The sequence below is a fragment of the Trachemys scripta genome, chromosome 6 (genome assembly GCF_013100865.1).
Source record: "Trachemys scripta elegans isolate TJP31775 chromosome 6, CAS_Tse_1.0, whole genome shotgun sequence".
Taxonomy (NCBI): Eukaryota; Metazoa; Chordata; order Testudines; family Emydidae; genus Trachemys; species Trachemys scripta.
The window spans coordinates 44,431,864-44,452,544 of NC_048303.1; the positions used below are offsets into that span (position 1 = coordinate 44,431,864).

Below are 20,681 nucleotides of genomic sequence, written 5' to 3' on the forward strand. Positions count from 1 at the left end.
CACCTTCAAATTTGAGTTATTAAATAACTCTAGCATTGTAATGATGTTGCTTTGAATTACTAGATATTTATTTAGAACCTTAACTCTATCTTACATACTTTTTTGGGGGGAGGAGGGGCCTGGGTCTGATCATTATTCTATTCTATTCTATTCTATTCTATTCTCCACTGGTTCTATGTTTCTCTGTGAAAATTGCCACAAAATTACCACAAAAGAGAGAAAAAATCAAGAGCATGAAAATTATACAGTGCACAATTAAACAGTCCAAAGAAAGTCACGCACACCATAGGTAACAGGGCAGTGTCTGCATTGTGGAACCACACAGCATTCCATACACCTTGCAGTACAAATCAGGTATTCAGTTCTTGCTATGTGTATCATGCCATTTATGCAATTTCAGTGGTATTCTCTACCTTCTGTTACAAAACCAGTGTGCAATGTTGCTGTGTGCCATTAAATGGTGTTCAACCCAGATATGTCTTAATTTCAGTGGTAGGGGAATTGATTCTGTCATATAGTCTGTAAGCACTTCGGGAGTTTAGTCTAGTCTTATCAGATTCTTATATTCCCCTTATCGTCGGGGCCCTGGGCGCCTGGGACCCCTGTAATGAGCACTTACTGAGGACCTGCGGGGTAGGCCGTCGCTATGCGGGGTAGGCCGTCGCTACGCGCGGCTCATGAGACATCTAATGGTCTCGGACACTGTCCGATGGTCCCGAGACATTTATACAGAGCACATCACCGGCCACCGCCAATACTGAGAGTGAGCCGGCGTGACTCCTCGCACCCACAATGAGGAAGAGACCTAAAGACTTCCTCTGTTGGACCCTATACTCTGAACCCACCGAACTGAACTGAACTCCACCATATGAGGGTCATCCTAGCCTCATTACCCAGCCCACTTATTTATACCTATGATTGCCTGTAACCCCTGTATGAGTGATGTACCCTCACTGCTTGCTGACTGTACCTTGATTCATCCACCTTGTACCACCCCATTGGGGATATTGCAGACTGTATGTGTTATGTGCTATCCAACGTCAAAATACTAACATCCCCCTATATTCTGTATGTTACCCCCGATGATTAATAACTGAAGTTTCAACACTCTGTATCATCTATTTGTAAACATTTTCTAATAAAATGTTAAATCTGAGCACCTTACAAAAGTGCATTAAGCAATATGATTAGTATTTATCATGTGTGAGTCTTTCTCTCTCCCCTTGTTCCTTCCGATAAGAAATTTGTGAGGTTATTTAATTTTATGTCTCCTATGTTATGTGTGTGGAGCAAAGTAATTACTTAGCAATTACATAGCACCTTCAAAAGATTCTAGCTTGTTTATTTTCAGGGATTTGCTCTACTGTATTAAACTGGAGTCGCAGCAACTTTAGGCCTTGTTAATGGCATATATTGCACAGTTCTACTTCCACTTTAAACATCTGAAGAAAAGATGCACAAATGCTGAAACATTCAGGTTTCAAAACTTGTTTCCAAACACACTCAATATTTTATCCATCCTGTCGTGTTATTGTCTAGCAAAACATTGTTAGGCATAGCAAAACATATCCAATACAGACTGCAGTAAATATTAAAACATCTGTACCTGCTGGATAAAGAGTGCATGGTAGACTGAAGAATAGATTAAAATAGTATCAGAGGGGTAGCCGTGTTAGTCTGAATCTGTAAAAAGCAACAGAGAGTCCTGTGGCACCTTTAAGACTAACAGAAGTATTGGGAGCATAAGCTTTCATGGGTAAGAACCTCACTTCTTCAGATGCAAGATTAAAATAATGATCCCAGAAATAAAAGGAATGGAGACCCTCAGGATCCCTTTGGGATATGATGGTAGAGATGGAGCAGAGACAGAGCTCCTAGAGCACTACATTTAGATGTCGAAGGTGGAGAGGTTGATACTGTAGCAGTCATGGCTTAAATAACTTGGGAATGAAGGAGAGGTCAGCTCTCCCTTATGAAATAAAAAGGAGCTCCCTGGCTTGGATAAGCAATGTTCTCTGCAGCTCCCCCTCCTCCTCTCTGGCTGGTGCAGGGAGAGCTCCCTCTCCTGTTTTAGTCTATTTTATCCATTGATTGCAGCAGATGCCAGCAGAACAGTGACTCAAAATTATACTACAGCATCTAATCAAACAGGAAATAATTTAGATAGAATACAGTGGTTCTGGGGCAGAATTGTACTTAAATTGGCCTGGTACTTTCAGGTCATTCCTGTAGCCTCTTGCTGGCATGGCAGATTTTTGCCTTTGCAACCTCTACCCAGTAGATTTTCAGCCTCTGGGTGCCAGGTGTGGCAGAAGCCATGGTAAACCCTGGGGTGAATCCTCAGCTGGGTTGTGGCTAAACAATTACATGATCTAAAGCATCTGACATCTGATCCAGATTTATGAGCACAATGAACAGAAACTAAAAAAAATGCTCCAAATCATAACAGCTACCCTTGGAAAACATATTGAACAAGTAATTTTTTGTTTTTATACGTGGAAACATGACCCATCAGTTTACTGATTAAATGCCATGTAGACTATTTAATTTCTGGAGTAAATATTTAATTCGCTCTATCTTAACTATAGAAGCTATTTAATTTCTATATTTAGCATCTTCCTCCCTTCACCAGTACCCAGATGTTGCTGTAGATTTTGCATGCAAGTTGAATTTCCATCTTGCTCTTCTACCACTGTGTTACATTATTGAGTAATGCATATAGCAAAGAAATAAATTAGTGCAATGGAGAGGGAACAGATTTTTCATGTTTAAAAATAATGAAGTTAGATGAGATTGAAATATGAGAGAAAGAATACAAAGAGACCTCCCTACTGAAAAAGGGATACAAAGGATATGACAGGTCTCTCCACTTCATAAAAAAAAAGGGGAAAACACAATCATGTGCAATCAAAATAGAAATGAGAAGCCAATGGACTGCAGAGAAGATGCTCTGAAGAGAAACATCTTAGTTTAAATATTACCCAGAGGGTTATGGAAATCTATTTCAGTACAAACCCTTTAATGCTCTTCCTAGAAATTGATATCAGGAAACATGGCCCCAGCCTGACCCTTCAAACAACAAGCCTTACTGGTTGGTTGATGAAGAGAATTACTGACATGCTGGTAATCACTACAGTAACAGTAGGCAGGAAGGGCAATGGTTAGAGCAGGGAACAGGCAATCAGGGTTCCTATGTGCTATTCTCAGCTCTTCTAGGGCCTGAGCCATAGCCCTTTGAACTTGATGAAAGTTTCTGAGTTCAACGGGCTTTGAATTATGTCCTTTGCTCTTTGTTTCTTCAATTTCTCTGCCATCACTAGGATGTCTAAAAGCTCTTCTTGAAAATGGGCGATAATTAAATAGGATCCTGGACACATTCAGCACAATTGCATAGCTCAACTCAAGCTGCACTGCACTTAGACTGATGGAAGGTTCATAGGCCTTGAACGCAAGCCCTCAGGCTTGTTCAGGCCACAAATGCCACCTAGCAGCTCACCCCAATAACTAGGGAAGGGTCCAGTGAAGGGCTAGCTTGCAGAGGATCCTGCCACCAAAGCTCCCAATTGGGAGAAACATCCAGCCCGCAATTGGCTAAGGAGTACTATATAAACCAGGAAGTAACAGCAGGAAGTTTTCTGAGCAACTAGGGGACTCATTGGCTGGCTGTGATGATCTCAGATGGCTACCTGAGACCTGCTCCCCTACCTGCTCCTGGTTCTTGTCTTCCCCTCCGAGATTCCTGTCAATTCTCCATTCCTGCTATTGTGTCCTACTCCAGGCCCCCGCTCCTCTGCTTTACCCCTTACTTTATCTCTAGCTCTGACCCCTGGCTGGTACTTGACTCTGGCTCTGCCCTTTGGCTTGACACCTGATTCTGTCTTTGGTTTTGACCCTCTTCTCTGGCTCCTTCTCTGAGCAGTAGGCCTGACTGCCTATGCCCCAGTCATTGTAGCCAGTTTGAAAGGGAATGGCTTAAACACTGAGTCACCTATTAACATGGAAGGTATGAAATTATTCATTATTGCCCCAAATTGGTTTACAGTATATGGTGGTGGCTCCATTAACTATGTAGGAATGAGGTTGACAAGCATCTTTAGAACATCTTAAAGGTAGATCTTGATTTGTTTTGTTCAAAACCAAAGGTAAATTAATTCTGAGATGTTCAAAGTTCAGTAGTGTTAGGTCCTGGGAAAAGATTTCCAGTGGATTTGGCACCCCATCTTTTAAGTTATCATCTTCCTGTCCAGGAGGAAAAGCTGCTGGTCTACATATTTGGGAAGATGCACAGAATTTTGTCCCAAATTACTTGGTTGCCTTTTTCTACATTTGCAGAGTGGTGCCTAGCACAGGATGTTGTCTGATCTCCAAGGCAGAAAAGTATCTTTGCCAGAAATCAGGTAGGAAAGAATAAAAAGAGCTCACTCTGCTGCTTCAGTGCTTTGCCAAGCAGGGCTGTTCTGAGTTCCTGTGAAATGGAACTTTCTCCCTCCCTGTAACAACCTTTTACATACTTGAAAACAGTTATCATGGCCCCTCTGAGTCTTCTCTTTTCCAGACTAAACAAACCCAATTTTTTCAATCTTCCCTCACAGGTCATGTTTTCTAGACATTTAATCATTTTTGTTGCTCTTCTCTGGACTTTCTGCAATTTGTCCACATCTTTCCTGAAATGTGACACCCAGAACTGGACATAATACACGAGTTGAGGCCTAATCAACAAGGAGAAGAGCAGAAGAATTACTTCTTGTGTCTTGCTTACAACACTCCTGCTAATACATCCCAGAATGATATAGATATATATATTTTTTTGCAACAGTGTTACACTGTTGACTCATATGGTCCACTATGATCCCCAGATCCCTTTCCGCAGTACTCCTTCCTAGGCAGTCATTTCCCATTTTGTATGTGTGCAACTGATTGTTCCTTCCTAAGTGGAGTACTTTGCATTTGTCCTTATTGAATTTCATCCTATTTACTTCAGACCATTTCTCCAGTTTGTCCAGATCATTTTGCCTATCCTCCAAAGCACTTGCAACCCCTCCCAGCTTGGTATTGTCCGCAGACTTAAGGCTTGAAAAGGCATGAATACTTAAGGCTTGAAAACCAAATAAAGCAAATAAAGAAAATCCAAAGTTTATTATTTTTTTAAATCTCATTACTTTTAAGCCAATATCTTGATGGGGTGGGGGCTTGACTCACAAATTTTGAATGCTCAGATTGATGATACATACTAGTTTGTGTTTGTTCATAGTTTCTATTTGAAATATTTTAATAGTCTCCTATGGCCTTCAGCTACCATGCCCTTCATGATAGATCTGCTATCCAGGCCAATTAGTAAGGAGTTATATTGACTTGATGCAAGGGAAAACTACAAGATCATAACATTACTATTCCTTTGTCTTGCACTATACTTCTTTCCTGGGGACCAGACACATGTTTATCAACTCTAATGGGAAACCATAAAAGCTACTGACTTTCAAACCAATATCTGATAACAAGAACAGCAATAGATTATTTATTGTCTGATGGTTTCAGACCATGTTTGTGGGAGAGTCTTGCTTTCAATTTGGTGCGGATCTCAGTATGCAATTGCAAAGCACATTAGCAAAAGGCCCCATTGTTTAAACATCATTAAAGGGCAATGAAGCATTGCATCAATTAATGCAAATGTTGGTCAAAGGATGCTTTCAGAAACTCAAATTAAAACCTTTGGAAGGAATCTTGAAGTGGACTGACCCAATTGCTTACTAGAAGAGGAGAGTTGTACAGAAAATGTGGGTGGAGACTCAACAGCGGCAAAAGTGAAGCTCAGTTTGATAGCATCCCTAGATAAATCTTATGTATAATATATTTGAGTTGCCATTGTAAAAATGTGGTCTTTTAGTTTCCACTCTGCTGGGAAAAAAAATCAATTGAACTTGTTAAGTGGTCACAAGTTTCTACCAGGAAATTGTTACCTCTAGTATTCCCCATAGCTGCAGCATGGGAGTTAATTGAATAGATTTCCTGAAAATATGGCATTTTGTCCAGACACAATTTAAATAGCTATATTTAAAAGTACTCACAAGTATGAGTCTCACTTGATACTTTTAACCTCTCTACAATATGAACCAAATTCAACCCTGGTCATGAAGTCAACAGAGTTACACCAGGGACAAATTTGTCCCTATATGTATTTAAAAGTTGATGTTGCACATATATAGGGTTGTGTCACTATTAATAGAATTAAATATTGGATCATTGTTTTCTATAAGGGCCTTTAAAAATCATTACTGTATTTTTCATTGTTGTATCATAAATAATTCTTATTTATACTATCTGATCAACTAAATCTGATGGGTAATTCCCCAGTGTAAACTGGGAGACATCTTATTTTCAGACAGATATGACAACACATTTACTTTTGACATCTATAGTTACATTATAGCTGATTATTATGTATCACAATAACAGATTACTTGCTGTCCCCTAGCGGCTAGTTCATCTTTAAAGTTCAGTATGTCCATTATGGTTTCTCTCACCTTTAACAGAAATTATAAACTGACTTGTCTAAAATTTACATGGGACAAACTGTTAATCCCAGATAAAATATTCTCCAGAACATACAGTAGGCACATGATAAAAGCCTTATAAAATGATTAGTAATTGTATCTGTATTGCTTTAACTAATCAAGAGAATTCCAGAGATTGTACAGCAGCTTTTAACAAAAGTTCATGGCAAATAAGTACAAGAAAATCAAGCAGCAGCTAGAGAGAGCAAGATTTATATCTTCTAAAGCAATTACTGCTGTTTAGATGGTGTGTGAACTTCCTTAAGCTGTTACAGAAAAGAAATTAAATAATCTTTGAGAGGGCAGAAATGGCACACAGAAATTCCTGTATTCATATTCTGATGTCAAAAAAGAGCTTATTTTACTTAGACAACTGCTGTTTCAAAAGCACACGTACACAACATGGTTGAACAGATGGCAGCATTGCCCAGCGTTCTGCTAGGAGACCGTAATAACTTGACTAAATGAGATTAAAGCAGCGTTTCTCAAATGTGGCCACCGTGGCTGCATGTGGCCAACAGAGGCTTTTCTTGCGGCCACAACTGCTGGGGCGGTGATTGGGGGGAGGGGGAGGCAAAGCATTGGCCCCTCCCCTGGGTCTCGAAGTAGGGGTTGGACCCTGCCTCCCTCTGGAGCCACAAACACCAGAGGAGCAGACAGCCGGTGTGAGTTCCCCACCTTCCAGTGGGCAGTGGGGCTCAGGCTTCTGGCTTCAGCCCTGGGGTGGCAGGCAGCAAGCTTCGGTGGCCACGTGGTGGCAGGCTCCGGACACTGGGCTTCAAGCTCACCACCCCCCTCATCAACTCTGGCCCCTGCTGCCTCCCCCGCCCCCTGACCCATCCACCACATCACCCGTGGCCCCCAGTGCCTCTCTACGCACTCCCCATCCAAGGCTTAATTTGTCCCCCGGCTTGCCAGGGCTGAGTATGTCTGTTGTGAAAAATGATATTTGTATGTTTGTTAATATCACTTTTCACTGCTCCCAGCTAGCTAACAAGTCTGCTGCTGCTTAAAGTGATATTAACAAACATACAAATATCACTTTTCACAGAAGCAGACTTACTAGCTAGCAATTCTATTATTTAAAAAAAAAAAAACAAAAAAAACAGAAACCAAAAAAGCAAAAGAAACAACAACAACAAAAAAGTCAAGAACATACAAAACACCTTATTTGTGTTTCTATTCTGTTTAGGTCCAGTAAAGAATAGAAACAACTGTATGTTGTTATTATTATTGAGTCTGCAAAAAATCAACCCTACATAAATAAATTACAATGATTTGGACAGGTATATGTGCGTATGTATTTGTTTTTCCTAAAGTTAATTAAGTTTTTTGGAAAAATTGTCATAGTGGCCACCAGCAAGAGATGGTGGCTGCACTCTGAGGCCACCAAAATTTTGTTGTGAGAACCCCTGGATTAAAGCAATTTTATGAGGAATTCCTTAAACCATAATTATGTTTCCAAAACATAGGGGTTGCTCCAGCTCCCATTGTAGTCAATGGCAAAACTCTCAATGGCAAAGACTTCAATAGACCTGGTTTGCTTTGTCTGCAGGGATTTTTGAGGCAAATCTCATCCAAGGTTATTCTATTAGCTTTGGTGACATCACAGGAAAGAGATTGTTGAATGCAGATTCCTAATTCATGTGCTGTAACTGACAGTAGTAGATCACAGAAATTACCTTTGCACCTAGATTTTCTCTACACTCATCTGGTTTTGGAATCATTAGAGTTTCATCTGTTAACAATGAAGAAAAGTGGCTCCTCATTCAAGTAAATAATTTTTGTCTTAGAAAAGACTCTGAAGTAGAAATCATTTCAGCAGCTCTCTTCATCCTGACAATCAAATACTAATAGTTACTGGTAGTTTTGCTTTCACCTACGTTAACTCCAGCAAATCTATATAACTACAAAACAACTGTAGAAGTGTATCTCATACATTACAACTGATTACAGGACTCTTGTATAGAATGATGCATTCTTTCTTTAATACTGTATAAAGTAAGGCACTTAATCTAGATTTGATTATAGGGGTACAGGGCAACCTTCTTGTCTTTGTAACCCACAAAATGTTTATCTCCTTAAAGTAATGATAAAGGTAGAATATATTCCATTTTGAAAAAGCTTTTTAATTTTTCTCATCCTACGCAGGTCTGCATACAAAATCCTTGAATGTGCACTATGAGTTCAGAGCCTTCAGAGAGCTTCTGGGATATTTATACTTTCTTCACTCAAGATAGTAGTTTAGGTGAGTTAAAATTTGGTATGCAGGTGCTTCCACGAATAGGAAAAGTACACAATTTGTCTGACATTTTCCTGTAAATGCTGATAAAGTAGAACTCAGGGAGCAGCACCCAGGGGAGGCAGTAAGGTCCCTCCCATCCTCTCTGCTGAGATGTGGAAGCTGGGCGCATATGCAATATTCAGTGTTTTTTTTTCATAAAGCTACAGATGCCAGCCACATCATTTTGCAAGAATCTCAACTTTCATTTTTTAAACTAAGTTTCTAGCTTTCATGGTTGTGAAAAAAAAAGCTTGAAAACATGGCTCAAGTTTATCTTAAAGTCTCAAAAACCAAAAGGCAAATAAGAACTCCCACTGTTACTTTTTAAAATTTCCATGATTTTGGAATGTTCAGGGCTGGCAACCCTGCCAAACCTAGGTGGTGGGGGAAGTGGGGGTTTGTGATGAACTCCTCTAAACGGAGTGAGATGGAGTATCTTCCGGGGGGAGGAGGGTGCAAAGAAAGGAGGATGGTTGAGGTAGGCAAGGGTTGTGAAAGAATGTAACTGGCAGCTCAACGGTTGGGGAGTGGGGGTGCTGGCTTATTATGTGAGTGGAAAGTAGGGGAAATTGTACTGAACTTTTGACATATTACTTTTTTGTTTGTATCTGTTTGTCTTGCTTTTTACATGGTAAGCATTTCAGAACAGGACTGTCTTCTAGTCTGTGTGTAGAGTGCCTACCACAAGGCGGCACCAACTCCAGCTGTGATCTTTAGGTGCTGCCAGAATACAAACAGGAACTAATAATTCTATTCAAAAGGATTGGGGGACTGTGATGGGGTGTTCTCCCCACACCAGCCCTGAAAGGGTTAAGAAAGCTGAGAAAGGGCCAATTAGTGTGATAGGCTGTCCACAAGGGGATTAGGCTGGAGAAGCAACTCCTGATTGGAAGATGAAGCTCAGCTGAGCAAGTGTGAGCTGGGCTAGTATAAGGGCTGCATTGAGTAAGTCTGCAGACACCCTCTATGCATTACAGAGAGAAGGAGAGAGCCCAATGAAAGAGTAGAACCCCTAGGAGCCTGTCTCTGAGGGAAGGAGGTACCGAGAAGGGTGGAGAAGAGTAGGAAGCAGCCCAGGGAGAGAGCAGCAAGGTTGGGAATTGAGCAGACCTTGGCTGAATATTGTAGGATCCCTGGTCTGGAAGCTGGAATAGTGGGCAGGCCTGAATTCCCCTACCAGCACTGCTGGAGTGGCATAGCCTGGACACCAGCTCCAGTGAGGCTCTGTACCCCAGAAGGGGAAACCACATAACGACCTGGCCAAAAGGCCAAGTCATGAAGAGGACCTGCAGCTCCTGGAGTGAGAAAGGGGCTGCAGAGAGAGAGGACAGTGAGTTGAGAGCCTGCAAGGTGAGTCATTGGACATGGAAGACAGCTAATGCCCAGAACAGCCAGGAAGAGGTGCCGCCTCCGGTGAATAAGTATCCCATAACATCTTGGGGTTTCCTTTCTTCCCTCTCTAATGTCCAGAGAGTGGCTACAGGCTCCCGCACTGCAGCCATTTCTGTTGCTGCTTCCTGGCTTTTTACTAGCTCAGCCCACACTTGCTCAGCTGAGCTTCATCTTCTAATCAGGGCTTGCTTCGCCAGCCTAATCTTCTCCTGTATGTATGTGTATCACACTAAGTGGCCCTTTCTCAGCTTCCTTAACCCTTTCAGGGCTGGTGTGGGGTGAACATCCCATCCCAGGGACATCTAATTTACTCAAATAAATGAAGGTTTAGATAACAGGAGGACTTCTTCATGGAAGCAATGGATGTAGGAGGAAACAACCTAAATGCAGAGAATGGGGATTGTTTGCAAAATATTTAAATACCTCCATCCCACAGACACATGGATTTTCTGTATATATCTAATATGTATCATCACACACTATATTACTGCGTTAGAAGTCTAGGCTGGAATTTTCAAGAATCTAAATTCCATTGAAGTTCAATGGAATTTGTGCCTCAACCTCCCTTAGGTGCCTCTGAAAATCCCACCCCTAGTAATTATTGCCTGCAAACAGATGTGCTAGCATTGACCTGAAGCAACAGGAGAAGTAATTATTCATTATTATTGTAGTAGCTTCCAAAACTCCACTCAGAATCGGGTATCTATTATGCTAAGTGTTGCACAAACAGATAGGCAGACAGTCTTTGCTCTGAAGAGCATACACTACTTTTGCAGGGTTGCAGCGGCCAATGCTAGTCTTTCACTTTGCAGCATCGGAGCCCTAGTGTTTGTGTATGAGTGTATCACATGTAATATTTAACAGATGCCTGTTTTGATGATTTTTTTAGTATATTTCCCCTTCCTTGGATTGGTTCTTTAATGTACACAGTAGTTTATTTTTGAGCTCCAAAAGGGAGAATGACAAGGCATGAATGCAATTATTTCCATCTGCTAGCCACATTAATAATAAACAATAAACTCATTTGTTATTGGATTTTCCTCTAACAGTACAGAAAAAGAAAAGCTCCACTCATTTGTCTACTGCTCTGTTGTGGACCAAATATAGTCTTTATTTTTAAGTCAGTGGATTTACTCCAGGGATGAATCTGGTCCATTGAGCATATCACATAAAACAGTAATTTATTTTATTTGCACAGTCACACATGGTGCATTAAAAGAATATCAGAATCTAATAACAGATGCCTCCATATTTTCTTTTCAGTAAGACATCAACATAGCAGTGAAACAAGTTTTTGTAATACCGAATCAAATGCAGTTAATATAATCAAAATGCAATTTTATGATCTTCTGTAATGTCCCCCATGGCTCATTTACACAGATTAATGCAGTTTTTTCACAGCTGAAAAATGTAATTCACAGAGCAACTTCTTGGTCTAAAATTACATTGATTCCTGCACACAAGATAATTTCTTTCAGATAAGACTTTTTTGGTGAATCACATGCAAGTGTAAACAAGTCGAAGGGCCTGATTCAGGAAAGCACTTAAATACATGCCTAAATCATCCTTATTCAGAAAAGTGTTTAAGCATTACTTCAGTAGGACTTAAACATATATTTAAAATTAATCGCAATTAATCGCGAGATTTAAAAAATTAATCACGATTAATCACAGTTTTAATCACACTATTAAAAAATAATAGAATACCAATTTAAAATTTTTATAAATATTTTGGATGTTTTTCTACATTTTCAAATATATTGATTTTAATTACAATGCAGAATACGAAGTGCAGAGTGCTCACTTCATATTATTATTTTTATTACAAATATTTGCAATGTACAAGTCGAAGCATGAGGGGCATATCTATTTAGCATATCTGGCACATAAATACCTTGCAAAACCAATTACAACAGTGCCATGCGAACACATGTTCTCACTTTCATTGTAAATAAGAAGCGGGCAGCATTATCTCCCTTAAATGTAAACAAATTTGTTTGTCTTAGCAATTGGCTGAACAAGAAGTAGAACTGAGTGGACTTGTTTTTGAAGTTTTGTTTTTGAATGCAGTTTTTTTTTTAATGCAGTTATGTAAAAAAATAATTCTACATTTGTAAATTGCACTTTCATTATAAAGATACTGCACTACTGTACTTGAGTGAGATGAATTGAAAAATACTATTTCTTTCATTTATCTTTTTTACATTCTGAAACAGTTCCCAATTATCATTCACATTTTTCTGTTAAAATTCCTTCTCCCAATTGATTTGGCTCATAATTGTTTTCAGCTTTGTGAAATTGGCTCTTTTAAAGCACCAAGTGTATATTACTGGTTTGGACTTATTTGTAATGTGCAAACAGAATAGTGTGGCAGACACCGACGAATACCCCCATCATGTGCTTTATCTGTTAAAAGGCTGATCCGTAAGCGTTCACGATCATTTGCTTCTCAGCTGTCATTACTTGGAAACTGGTAATGCCATTTTTTATATAGAATGTCACTCCCCCTTCCTTCTTGCCCACTCAATCCTTTCTAAATATGCTAAAATCACCAGTTATAACCTTCCAATCATGGGAGTCTTCCTACCAGGTTTCAATAATACTGACTAGGTTGAACATATGTTCATAAATGGGAATTTTTCAGTTCCTCTTGTTTGTTACCTAGGCTCCTAGCATTTGTGTATAGGCAATTAAAAATTTTATTTTCTTTGCATCTGTTGGTGCTTTGATTAATTTTTTTTCTCAACCTCTTGATTTTGGTGCTAAATGAGTGCTCATTTGTTCCCTTTTTTCATCCTTCCCTTTCGTTAAAATAGTTTAGTGTTCTCCTAACTAGTTTAACCAGCCAATCCTGTAAAAGGTTGGCTTCCATTCTACTGAGCTGGAGGCCATCCCGACTCCAATCTTCTACAAAACCAAACCCCTCTACCTTACACAACTTACCTAGACAGTGATTCACCTCAAGAATCCTTTCTTTCTTTCTTTCTTTCTTTCTTTCTTTCTTTCTTTCTTTCTTTCTTTCTTTCTTTCTTCCTTCCTTCCTTCCTTCCTTCTTTGTGGGACAGGAAGGATCTCTAAGAAGATCACTTCTTCTCCCTCAGCACTCTTCCAGGTTCTCTGAAGTTGTCTCCAATCTGTGAGGTATCCTGTGAAACAGTGTTAGTGCCAGGGGCTGCAGAGAGCGCCTTTAGGCTCTGTGTATATAGGGGCATAGATCTGCATCACCTCCTGCTTTACCCTCCTCTTCCCTTCTCAGGCACACCCCTCCCCACACCAGCAGCCTGATCACCCTCCCTCCCAGCCCATGAACCCTCCTCCAAATATGGGTGGTGATGATGAGTCCCTGTGCACCAGGTCATAATGCTGGTCTCTCAAATTTGCCAGGCCAGTTCTAAGTGCTGCTGTAACACCATGCACTAGGTAGTAATGCCACTCACTCAGATTTGGCCTGGCTGCCACACCATCATGACTGAGCCCAAGTAGCTGAGCCAAATTTGACTGAGTGCTGTCACAACCTGGCACCCGGGGTTGAAACACCATTAGGATGTGGCCAGGCTAAAAAGTGGTTGGGCTATGGTCCATTTGGCACCCCTTAGCTCTGTGGCCTATGGTTAGTGCTGATATGTATTATCACCAGTGGATCCTTGCCCTCCAACTTCAGAAGCCCATCCAGTCTTACAATCACATATCGTGTCTTAGCTGTGGGAAAACACCACACCATCCTCTTGTCTCTCTTGCAGAATGTTCTTTCCATTCTTCTTAGGACAAAATCCACAAGAAGGATCATCTGTCTTCCTTGGCAGGTTGGAGATCTTTGTGGGCACGCTTAATAGTCTTGTGTGTTGGGCTGAGCAGTCATCCATAGCTGTGTCCTGCACACCTCTCCATCTATTTGACCAACTGAATGTTAAGAGATATCTTTCTCAGTTTCCATGCTCAGGCTCTGGTAACTACTGGAAACTTCTAACAGTGTGGAATCCCTCTTTGTCCTCTCTGGTGGTCACAGCCTGCCCATACTAGTCTGCCTCCAGCTGTGGAGAAAGCTGCTTTGTTCTCTTGCGTCAGGTAGTTATGAACTGTAAAGCCTCCTCTCTGGTTTCTTTGTTTCCTCGGTGGCTCCATAGTAACAGTTCAAAAATCTTTTCTTTCAGCACAGCCACCAACTTGCACTTCAAATCACACCTGAAAAGCAAGCCTCTCTCAAACTCCCGTGTTTGCTATTCCTATTTGCCTAACAATCAATGGCACCGTTGCTCTTCACAGAACATGGTCTATGTGTCGATGAGTTCTTTGATGGCTGCTGAGTTGGATGCATGAGTGACAGTCCTGTTCACAGGTAGGGCATACCCACACACTAGCAATGCCCTGAATCCGAGCAGCAGATTCTTTCGTCCTCGGACACCAGTCATCACAAAACTTGATCCAGTCTGCCTCGCAACGCCTTGCTCCATCTACTAGCTGATTCCGCCAACCAGAGCGGCATTCTGCACTCTTTTCCCAGTCATCCACAGAGATTCCAAAGGATACTAAATCATCTTTGCAATCATCCTGAAATCTATGCAGCGGTCTGCCTCTCTTTCTAGACCCTTTGTGAGCTTCAGAATACAGCACACTCTTTGGGATCCTGTAATCCAGCATTACACTATTGCCTAACAATGCCCGTAAGGTAAATATCTGCCCCATCTTACAGATGGGAGAACTGAGTCTCAAAGAGACTTATGCTCTAATAAATTTGTTAGTCTCTAAGGTGCCACAAGTACTCCTGTTCTTTTTGCGGATACAGACTAACATGGCTGCTACTCTGAAACCTGTCAAAGAGATTAGTGATTTACCCAGGATCAAACAGCAAGTGTCAGAACCAGCAAGTGGAAAAATTGAGACTGATTCCCTAAATCTCATCCTTCGGTTACACAGAAAGTGGTGGTAGTAAGTGCAGTGGTCTTCTTTGTCCCTCATTTCTGAGAAGTTTTTTCTGAGGGTCCACAGGTCTGTGCATGTGGAGGGAGTCAGAACCAGGTATTATGTACTTTTTGCACCAGAGGTCTCAAACACGTGGCCCGCGGGGCTATTTCCTGCGGCCCGCCAAGCAGCCCGCGCACCCCCCCCCACCCCCCGGGCCTACCTTCAGGCCAGGGGTGGGCAAACTACAGCCCGCGGGATTGCCACCCTCAAGCCCCACACTGGCATCCCTGAAGCGGCTGGCATCACGTCCCTGTGGCCGAGGGGGAAGCAGAGGGCTCCGTGTGTTGCCCTGGCTTCCAGGCACTGTCCCCCCGCAGCTCCCATTGGCCGGGAAGGGGGAACCGCGGCCAATGGGAACTTCAGGGGAGGTACCTGGAGGAGCAGCAAGCAGCGTGCGGAGCCCTGCGTCCCCCGTCCCCCAGGGGCCGCAGGGACATGGTTCCAGCTGCTTCCCGGAGCGGAGTGGCGTGGGGTCGCCGCTGCCACCCCGGAGCCAGAGCCCGAAGCCCTCCTTCACCCCACCCCCCATCTCCCTGCCCTGAGCCCCCTGCCTGCACACCAAACCCCTGCTGCACCCCAACTCCCTGCCCTGAGCCCCCACCACACCCCTCCTGTACCCTCTGGGGGCAGGGAGGGGGTGGAGTTGGGGTGGGGACTTCGGGGAACGGGTTGGAATGGGGGCAGGGAAGGAGTGAGAAGAGGCGGGGCAGGGGCGGGGTCTCATGGAAGGGGTGGAGTGGGGGCAGGGCCGGTGGCAGCGAGGGGGTGTGTGTCAGTGATGCAGCCTCAGGCCAATGAACTAGTCCTCATGTGGCCCTCGTGGTCATTTGAGTTTGAGACCCCTGTTTTACACGCTAAGGCTACAGGGAATCCACCCAGCATCTCCTAGAATAAGCTCAGCAGGATTGGACTCTTTAAGCAAAGACAATTCACAGGCTTTATATTTAAAAATCAATCATGTGTTTGAACATCTTAATTAAGATGAGTTAAAAAATTTGAACTTATCAGATCAGAGAGAGAGAAGCCAGTTTCCCTCTCATGTGACCTTTAAAAAACTGCAGACCGTTTTAAAGCAGCACCATCTAGAGGAAAGAAAAATAATTACTTTCCCCCCATAATGCAGCTTTAAAGTCATAGTCGTACACTTCATACACATCACTCCTTTTCTTTCCCAATCCTATTCCCACTAAAGTCAGTGGCAAAGTATACAAATCTCCTAAAAGTATAAAATGTTGCTTCATTAAGATTAGCAGGTGTCCATTTAAAAGTACTCCGTTTTAAAAATATTTCAATTTGGTGCACAGAAATTGTATGTATTCATTCAGCACATGCTTTCTTTCAAGAAGTTAGTGCTATGTTATGTGTTACCCTTTGGGACACAGGGAGTTCATTCTTTCAGAAGTAATATTCCTTTACCAGGTATTAATTTTATGTAATAATACTGTATATATATTCATTAGGTTTTCAGATGTAAAATATTAATGCCAGTCATGTCATTTATACACCAAAAACTGATTGTTGCTGCCATATGGGGCAAATTCTACTTCATCTCACCTTACTGTCATTGTGGAAGGCCCTGAACACAGCTGTTATTGCTGTCAGTGAAGTTCCATTGCATAGCGGGTGACGGTCAGTCAAAACTGAGGGAACTCCTTGCAAAGGGTACATATCCTCTGTGTACCATGCAGCTTTGATCTGGGCTCCCTGCATCCTAGTACACAGGAAAGTCTTGCAAAGGGGCAGCAGGCCAGAAAAGGGGCCAGTGGATCTGTATCTTCTTTACCCCAGCCCTCACACAAAGGGGGAACACCACAGAGATGGGGCTACCATATCCACGAGGCTGCAGTAGCAGCCATAGAGCAGCTCCCTTTCCAAACTCCTCCACTCTGACTCCTTTGAACATTTCAAATGTCCTATGTAAATAAAGCATGGTAGAATCAAAACAATGGAAGCCCCATTCACAAACAGGGGGAGCCCACAGAAAGGGAAAAACATCATGAGGTCATCCTGCCTCTTGAAACAAAGTCATTGAATTATGGAAGATATAAGCAAAAACAGAAGCCATCTTTAGCATCCATCACTAGACTGACACAAGGGAACAGAGCTCTTGCAAGCTGAGAAAGGTGTGTCTTTCAACCAAGGGGGCGTCAAGGTCTCTGGAAACTGAATATAGGTGAGAAATTTGCTTAGGCCAAGATCTTTCACCTAGGAAGACAAGGGAAGCCAGTGCCTTGTACTTCTGTGGAAGGTCCTGACTGAGGGAAAATCAGCCTTGGCTGGGAAGAAGGAATATTGGTGAGAGAAACATTCTTGAACAAAGTCTGTAACTTCCTAGATTAAGTTTTAGATGCATGTTTTCACTTTGATTTGCTTTTAATCCTTTCTAACTTTATTCCTTTTACTTGGCATCACTTAACTTGTATGTCCTATTGTTTAACTTTTTTTTTTTTTTTACTATAAACAAATTCAATGCAGTGTTTAAAGGGAAGGGTGTATTTACCCCAGTTAAGTTAATACTCTGTGACGTGCTTTTCTGTCTTCAGCTCAACAAATGAACCTTATTAACCAGGGGGGAGGGATAGCTCAGTGGTTTGAGCATTGGCCTGCTAAACCCAGGGTTGTGAGTNAGGGGGGAGGGATAGCTCAGTGGTTTGAGCATTGGCCTGCTAAACCCAGGGTTGTGAGTTCAATCCTTGAGGGGGCCACTTGGGAATCTGGGGCAAAATCAGTACTTGGTCCTGCTAGTGAAGGCAGGGGGCTGGACTTGATGACCTTTCAAGGTCCCTTCCAGTTCTAGGAGATGGGATGGGATATCTCCATTATTTCTCTGAACTGTCTAGGAGAGGGCTGTACACTCTAGCACACACAGGTTTGGAAAAATGTAGGTTTGAGAGTGTATTGGGGACACCTTACCGGTTGTAATCAAGGCTGGTGGAAGCCAGAATGGGCGTGTGGGGCTGTAGCAGGGCCGGCTCCAGCTGTTTTGCTGCCCCAAGCGATGAAGAAAAAAAATAAAAAAATAAAAAAAAAACAGCTGATCGGCGGCACTTTGGCGGTAGCTCAAAGAGGAAGAGAGGGACTGAGGGACCCGCCGCCGAATTGCCGCCAAAGACCTGGACGTGCCGCCCCTTTCCATTGGCTGCCCCAAGCACCTGCTTCCTTCGCTGGTGCCTGGAACCGGCCCTGGGCTGTAGGCAGGCTGCTGGGGTCAGAGCTGCTGAACTAGGCCTACCTGGCTGGCACACAGACATTTCAGAGTGTGACCTGTATGCTTGTGAGTTGGTTGTGAACGTCTCAGGTTGGGAGCAGCAAAGCATTGTAAGGCACCCAGGGTTACAGAGTAAGCCGTGCCTCCTGAACTGCATAACAAGTGCCTCACAATCAGGAATGGATTTTATCCTCCATAGCACCCTGGTGAGGGAAGTACTCTTTATTCTCACTTAACAGATGAGGAGCTGAGTGATGGTGGTTCCCCTGTTTATCCGTCCAATAATCACATTAGTCCTTTTGGCCACAGCATAGCACTGGGAACTCATGTTCAGCTGATTATATGCCACAACTCCCAAAACAATTTCAAAGTTGCTACTTCCCAGAGATAGGGTCCCCATCTTGTAATTATGGCCTACATTCTTTGATGTAACAGGCAGGATGCACCCTTCAGTTCTGGATAGAAAACCCCACTGATCTCAAAGACTTTGCTTCCCTCTTGTAAACTGAACAACAACTGGACAGACTGGCTGACCATCAAGGAAGCCCTTCTTTTGGTAGCACTAAGATCAGTTGGAAAACAGGCACAATCTTTAACTGTCTCTTTTTGGGTATGTACACTGCAATTAAAAACCCGCAGCTGGCCCATGCCAGCTGACTCAGGCTTGTGGGGCTCGGGCTAAGGGGCTGTTTAATTGCAATGTGGCTGTTCGGGCTTATGTGCAGGGTCCCACCTGCGAGCCTGATGGCATGGGCCACCACAGGTATTTACTGCATTATAGACATAGATCCTTTCAGTCCATGAACAGAGAAGCCTACCTGCATTACGAGAAAAGATTACAGTCATTGTTACACTGTGAACTGAAGAATCTACCTATTTCTTGAAAGCCCAGCCAAACATGAACAGTCAAGACCGGTACTGGAATCAACAAAAACTACTTGTTTGTTTAAATATAAGATTATTTGCAGAATCTGGGCCTTAATTTCTAATTTTAGTGTTCATTTTTGATTGTCACTGTCCGTCCATAAATACTAATTGGGATAAACTTACCTTACCTTAAACGGAACCATGTTTGGACAAAAAGTTTTTTCTCATGGTAGAAGAATAGAATTAAGCAAAGTTAATACTTTGTAATCATGCTTGAATAACTATATGTATTACATTTGTTAAATTTGCGTATTAGTTTTGATAAATATTGAGCATCCCAAGTTAGACTTCAGACATTCAGTTCCTGTTATTTCCTGTCATGGAAGTATTTGTGTTACTTTCCATAACTTGCTTTTGTTTTTGAATTTTATTTTGGTTAATAAAGCTGGTAAGTACAGAGGAAGTCTTGAGTCTTTAGACAGAGTAACATGAATTTCAGATGAACTCTTGACAAAAATGTTTGGTCAAATTAAAATTTTAGCGATTGCATCTCATACCTGTATACTTGACAAACTTATTGAAGAAGTTATCTCAATAATAAAAATGGCTGTTTCTGCTTTTAGAATTACGCTGCTGGCAATCTTTTTTTAAAAAGTCCCTTTATAGCTATCATGTCCCTTTCCAACTGGGATACTGTAATCCCAGTAGCCAGATCTAATTTCAGTTCGGATAACTACATGTTGCCTATCTAAATTCTCCCTACAATTTCAAATGGGTCTGCTATTCTTCACTTCCTGTCCTAAACTTCTCTGTGTGTTTGATGGCCTGATCTGTGAGGCTACAGGTTATAGGGAAACCTGGACCCTATTTTTCATCAGCACACACACAGTTCTATAGAAATGCAGTGTCAGACCAGAAGCAGCTATTCTCCAAAAAAATTTTAGGTACACAGAGGGGTGTTGTAGAGTGGGAGATTGCAAATAGGACTAATGAGCAGTGTCTTAATTATACCGAAACTGGAACAACAGCATTTTTGTTTCAGCATAATTGCTTGGGGCAAAATGAGGACATTCTTCCAGATCACTCTGGGGCCTCTTCAAAGTGCTCAGATACTATGATGATCTGTGCATATAGTTGGGTCTATGATTATTCTGCATAAATAATTGCAAAAGTCCTATTGTGTTATTTAGCCTTACTTGACTTGTCTCAAGTAGTCAGAAAACTGAATTTTTGTTCCACTGGAAATTGACATTCAGAATCTTTTTCATTCTGAATTGGAACCAAAAGCCCAACTATTATAATTTTTGTTCCACAGGAAATTTTGTTTTGGATTATTTAAATATTTAGTTTTGATGTCAAATCAGTGTTTCAAAGCAAAGCATTTTTATCTTGTAGATATTATTGAAATATTAAATAT

General features: G+C 42.0%; 1 protein-coding gene across 1 annotated transcript in view; it reads left to right on the forward strand.

The window, feature by feature from the left end:
* Positions 1-8,714: 8,714 nt before the first annotated feature.
* The window catches only part of FAM169A (family with sequence similarity 169 member A), an 88,859-nt gene continuing 76,892 nt past the window's right edge, over positions 8,715-20,681 (forward strand). Inside the window, exon 1 of the mRNA XM_034774182.1 lies at positions 8,715-8,799. The gene's annotated coding sequence lies outside the window, so the exon portion shown is untranslated. The remainder of the gene's footprint in view (positions 8,800-20,681) is intronic.